This window comes from Enhydra lutris, unplaced genomic scaffold (genome assembly GCF_002288905.1).
Source record: "Enhydra lutris kenyoni isolate GAN:26980312 unplaced genomic scaffold, ASM228890v2 scaffoldscaffold27, whole genome shotgun sequence".
NCBI lineage: Eukaryota > Metazoa > Chordata > Mammalia > Carnivora > Mustelidae > Enhydra > Enhydra lutris.
The window spans coordinates 21240045-21246489 of NW_019154111.1; the positions used below are offsets into that span (position 1 = coordinate 21240045).

At 32.7% G+C, this 6445-nt stretch overlaps 1 pseudogene; it reads right to left on the reverse strand.

The window, feature by feature from the left end:
• Positions 1 to 4215: 4215 nt before the first annotated feature.
• Positions 4216 to 4870, reverse strand: LOC111152124 (annotated as a pseudogene).
• Between the last annotated feature and the right edge of the window lie 1575 nt (positions 4871 to 6445).

Sequence of the window (6445 nt, forward strand, 5' to 3'; positions counted from 1 at the left end):
GCCTCCATCCCAAGACCTTGAGATCACGGCCTGAGCCGAAGACTGTGGCTTAACTGACTGAGCCATCCAGGTCCCCTGAAATTACTGCAAATTTTAAGGACCATTTTGTTACTAAATTTTTTTAACAAAAATTACTAGCAATTACTTGGAATGAATTATAAGTTTTAATTCCTTCTCCTCTGTTTACTATTTTTTTCATTTTCTACTTAAATTTTCTTAAATTTATTTTGTTGCATTGAAGTACCTCACATATTCTTTTAGGAATATATATATAGTTAAAAAAACTTTCTTAATCTTTGAACATCTAAAATATTTCTATTTTCTTAGTTCACTGAATTATTTAGTATAGAATTATGAAATCAACTTATATTTTCCAAAAGAAAATTTTCTAGCTGTTGACCTGCTGTCATAAGCAATAAATTTACTTAAAATAATGTATAAATATATTTATACTAATTAATCATTAACTCTGATTCACTATAGAAATTTTAGATGCTATTATAAGGAAGTTTTCTTCTGTTCTCAGTTTGCTAAGGGTTTTGCATCTCTTTAATAAACCCTAATTGATCATGATATATTTTTATATATTTATTTATTTATTAGCATTTAAAAAATTATTGAAGTATAATTAACATACAATGTTACATTAGTTTCAGGTGTATGATATAATGAATCAATAATTCAATACATTATCAGTACTAATCATGATAAATGTATCTTAATTCCATTTATCCATTTCACCCATCTCATTCTCCTCCTCTCAGGCAACCATCAGTTTTTTCTCTGTATTTAAATTGTTATTGTTGTTTATTTTCTGTCTTTTTTTAAAATCTGTATGTTTGCTTATTTTGTTTCTTAAATCCCACATATAAATGAAATCATAGGGTATCTTCTTTCCCTATCTGACTTATTTTACTTATCTTTTCATTCATCATTATACCTTCTAGGTCTATCCATGTTGTTGCAAATGGCAAGATATCATTCTTTTTCATGACTGAAAAATATTTCTTTACAAACACACAGCCCACATACATATCCATTCATCCCTGGATGAACACGAGCTGCTTCCATATCTTGGCATTGTAAATAATGCTGAAGTAAACATAGGGGTGCATATATCTTTTTGAATTTGTATTTTCACTCTCTTTGGATAAATACCCAGTAATGAAATTACTGGATCATATGATAATTTTATTTTTTTAATTTTAAAGGAAACTCCATACTGTTTTACACAGCGGCTGCACCAATTTGCATTCCCACCAAGAGTGCACAAGGATTCCTTTTTCTATACATCCTTGCCAAAATTTTTTATTTCTTGTGTTTTTGATTTTTAAACTTTCTGACAGGTGTGGGGTGATATATCATTGTGGTTTTTGTTGGCAATTCCCTGATGATGAGTGATAAACATATTTTCATGTGTTTACTGGCCATTTGTATGTCTTCTTTGAACTTTATTCAGATCCTTTGTTCATTTTTAATCACAGTATTCATGTTTGGTGTTGAGTAGTGTAACTTCTTTATATATTTTAGGTATTAACCCCTTATTGGATATATCCTTTGCAAATATCTTCTCCCATTCAGCAGTTTCCCTTGTCATTTTGTCGAGGTTTCTTTCACTGTGCCAAAGCTTTTTATTTTGCTGTAGTCCCAACAGTTTATTTCTCCTTTTATTTCCCCTGTTTGAGAAGATGTATCTAGAAAAATGTTTCTACGGCTGATGTCAAAGAAATGATTGCCTATGTTTTCTTTTAGTTTTATGGTTTAGACTGATCTATTTTAAATTCCAACTTCTTATAGATGTATATTTTTTTCATTCTTAAAATTTGAATTTTGGTACTAAAATTTTACAAAGATGTACCTTGATGTTAGGTAGCTACACATTCTCTCTGATACTCATTGGGCCTAAACTTGATAATTTGTCTCTTCAAAATTAGGAAATGTTTTTCTATTATTTCTTATATCTACCTCCTTTCTCTTTTATCTCCTTTTGTGACTCTTATTTGATAAGTGCTGAGATTTTTTTTTTAACATTACCACCATTTTAACTTTTCTCAAATATATTATTTGTATTTGTAAGGTTGCACTCATTTCAGGAAGAGATCTCTGGCTCAATCTTCTAGGTGACTAATTTTTTTCAGCATTTTCCATTCACTTATTTAGTCCTTTTGTTTGTTTGTTTGTTCATTTGTTTTTCTCCCTCCTCTACCTTGATTTTTATTTCCAACTCATCTAACATGTCTTTTTAGGGATATAATACTAAGAAAGAGAAGGGGGTGGGAGAAGAGGGAGAGGGAGAAAGAAAAAGAAAAGCAAGCAAGCTTTTGAAACACTGAATCAGAAACTTTCTTGAGAAAATAGTGTTATGTGGAAAAAATAGATATTAATGATTAAGAATTGAAAAATTATTCTGATGAGTTTGTCTTAGGATGTGGAAAATTTTAAGCATACCATAACCAATTGATTATACTTATAATCCTATTTTAACATATATTAAATATAATGTATTTTTAATTTATAATCTACATTCAACCACCAAAACATGTTTTTTTTTTCAAAAAAATAGGAAATACAATTTTAAAGCAAAAGAAATAATACTGCCATATTTTAAAAGGCATAATGTCTTTGCTCTTAGTGGCATATACAATAGTGGTGACTCACAGATTCAATAAATGCTATGAAGCAAATGTCATGATAAAGGACAGCCACATACTTACAAATATGATGTAATGTTTTGAACTTTGTAATTAAAGTGTGCTTAATTTATTAAGTAATAATTTCTTGGTTCATATGCAAAGCTAATGTTGATTATGTCTGATCCTGTAGCCTTGTACTGCTATATTCAAACCATGTCAAAAGAAGTTACTTCAATTGTAGTTTAAAGAGTTAGTATTAATTTTTATGTGATCTGCTTACCTAAGTAAAATTGTTCTATTCAGAAGTCTCTGTTAATAGGCCATAGACTATTATTAAATTTTAAGAGAACCCTATTTACCTTGCAAACAGGTAAAATATTTGATTTTAAAAAGTTTTATTTTTTCTTGGCTGGTCAATTATTTGTTTGGACCATTTCCACAGTATGTGAAATCATCCCTAGGCTATTACTTCTTCTTCTTTAGAAAAAGTAAGAAGCCTGCTGGAATTATAAGTGTTGGGGCAGAGAAAATAACCACAGTTAAGTAGTCTTAGGTGCAAACCGGTGTTGGAACTGCATGGGGTAAAGCACCAGTTTTGACACAGGGAAAAAGCTTAAAGATCTTTTTTCAACTATTTTCAGATTGCCGTCTAAAAAACCCTGACTGGTTTCAGTCTCCTTACAGGATCCTGAATCTGGTACTAGAAATTAAATAACAGTAGAGGCATTGCCTTGTTTTATAGTCAATTTTAGGAATCGTGAACTACAGTGAAGTTCAAATACACCTAGAAAGTGAGACTTAATTGTTCAAAAATGAAGTCTGATGGCAAATAATCATCTAACCCTGGTAACATGGTCTATTGGGTTAGATAAACAAATGAGTAGAAAAAAGTGTTCAGTATAAGAGGCAATTCCAAATGTCATTCATAAGTAACTTTCTATAAATTAGGGTCTCAAAGGACTAACTTGTCTTCAAGGCTTCCTATTATAGGTAAATGTTGCCAGCATCCATGCAAAAGAGAAGGTTTAGAATATGTGCTTACTTTTATATACATTCAGAAGATGCTAGTGACTTCTTCCATTCCTTCAAGTTGCAAAATACCTCTCTGCCTTAAAACTGAGTGTCTGGGTACCTTTCTATACTCAAACTGATCATAGGGCTCTGTTCCCATTCTTCATCAACTTTTTTTTAAGCAAAAATCCTAGAATGACACAGATGTCTCTCATTCCCATTAACTTCCCTTTCACTTCAGAGGCAGTACACCTCCTTGTCTACTAAAATTGAACATCTTTCCCACAACTGCTCTGTTTTCAAAGCTAGTTTAGCACTGAAACAGATTTGACAAATAATTTCTTGAACATGATCTCATCTTTTTTTTTTTTGTTTCTCCCCAGCATCTAATATTTATGTTCTGTCATTATTTCAGACAATCCACTTGCATATTTTTTTTCATTCTCTGTTGTTTTAATTTAACGAAAAAAAAGATAATTTCAAATTTGCATTAAACTAAGTTGAATACAAAGTCTCAGTGAAGGAGGTCTGGTGATTCCATTTACAAAAATATGACCACTGTCCTTTGGCCTTAAAATTTCAGGAAGGACACTTTACATGGCTTTGTGTTTGTATGTGTCAACAGCAGAGCATAGTACTAGACTTTGGCATCCATTGTTAGATGTTCTTCAGCTATCAGAGCATTAAGTCTCTTTAGCAGATCATTTTTTTTGGTAAAGACATCCCTTTTGCAAAGTCTCCATGCTTTGGCTTTGGCTTAGGTCTTACATCTTCAGCAACATCTTCATTAAGTCACTGTCATGAAGTGTGTGTACAGTTTCACATTCCTGGATCTATACATTCAGCTGGAGAATGGTCAGCATCACCTTCATAGCCAGTTTCTTTCTCAAGCTCCAGAAAAGCAGCTGCTTCTTGGTCTTCATTATCATCTATGAGACCTTTGGGGAATTCGAGGCATTAGCTTCCCAGTGGCAAATTGAACTGTTTTCCCAGAAGGGCACATTCATCATGAAGAGTTCTTTGCAGTGCTGAAACATCTGCCATACTATCATCCAAATGCCCTCTCCTGACTGTACTTCTCACATGTGCCCAAGTTCTTGTTTTACCAGTAAGACCCATGTACATTGTTTTTTTTCAAGCTTGACCCCTTGTCCTTCTGAAATTAACTCCTCTGAAATAATAGTTTGTTCGGTATTTTCAGAATTGGTTGGTTCTTGGTTTTTCATTGTCCACTTTCCGGTTAGTCCTCACCATCCTCAGGGAGGAAGTTCATGACTGAGGTTTGGGGCAAAGGGAAAGGTGCTCTCTTGGGAAAGAGAATGAAAAAAGAAAGGACGAGTCCAAGGCAAAGTCTTGGAAGCCTTTCTGAATCTTGCCAAGCCATTTTTAGTCTTCTCCGGAATTGTAAGACAATGTTTGTCTTACAAACATTGCCTCACTAAGTTTGTGGTAGTTTGTTAGAAGAGGAATAGGAAACTTGTGCAGATGGGAAAGGACATCCTAAGAAGAATATGCGAAATGCAAAGCCTTGAGGCATGACCTTTTCAGAAATGAGAGAGGTCTGGAGAATTTTGTGTCCACAGTCTGGTATAAGAATGGCCGAGGAAGAGATTCATACCACTTGAGATAGATAAGGTTACTTAAAATCAGACAAAGGTCTTCTGCATTTTTATTTTATTTTATTTTATTTTATTTTATTTTTTTTTTAAAGATTTTATTTATTTGACAGACAGAGATCACAAGTAGGCAGAGAGGCAGGCAGAGAGAGAGGAAGGGAAGCAGGCTCCCCGCTGAGCAGAGAGCCCGATGCGGGGCTCGATCCCAGGACCCTGGGACCACGACCTGAGCCGAAGGCAGAGGCTTAACCCACTGAGCCACCCAGGCGCCCCAGGTCTTCTGCATTTTTAAAGCAGATTTCTATCTTTTAAAATAATTCTGGCAGTAATGAGCTGGAAACACTGGAGATATAAGACCAAGCTTTTATTTTTAATATTCTATATGATTTTACTATATTCTAGTCATATTAGCCCTTCACAAATGCTTAAATTAGAAGAGCACAAAAGGATAGGTTTAGTTAAACCTAATAATGTCTTCTATCATGCTTTTTTTCTTTGTTCATAATGATTCCTTATTTCATCTTCTTTTCTTATAGGAATGGACATAAAAAATTACAATAAGAGTAGCAGTGTACTGTAATTTCTCCTAGGTACCTTACCATATGGTACCTGTCTCTCTAATTTAATTTAACTTGATCTGTTGAAAATTAGGCTTGTAAGGAAGGGCTCATATGTCATACTCATTAAAATGTCATATTCCTTAAAGAATCTAGTTCCAAAGAGACATGCATCCTTTAATAAGATATATTTTCATGCTCTACAGCTAAGAAGTAAAAATTCAAAAAGGGTTCAATGAACAAAACAAAATGCATTTTAAAGTAATACTGATCATTAGGCAGATCATTTTTGCCTATTCAAATCTTTGGTTTAATAATTCATTTGTCTAGGAAAAGGCAACTTACTTTGGATGAACCCAATTAGATATTTAGGAAAATGTAATTTGTCTAACTATAATAATAAACAACCTAAAAATAATTTTCAAATTCATATCCCAAAGGATCTGAAAGTAAAAAGCATTGATGTTCAGTTAACATTAATAATAAAAAATGAAAATTAACACAAACTTGACATACCATTTTATGCTACCTAAAGTACAGATTTTTAAAGTTATCTAATTTAAGAAATCTTGCAGTGAAAATAGCATACATATTCCTCACAAGAAGGATTTACAAACTGTATATAACA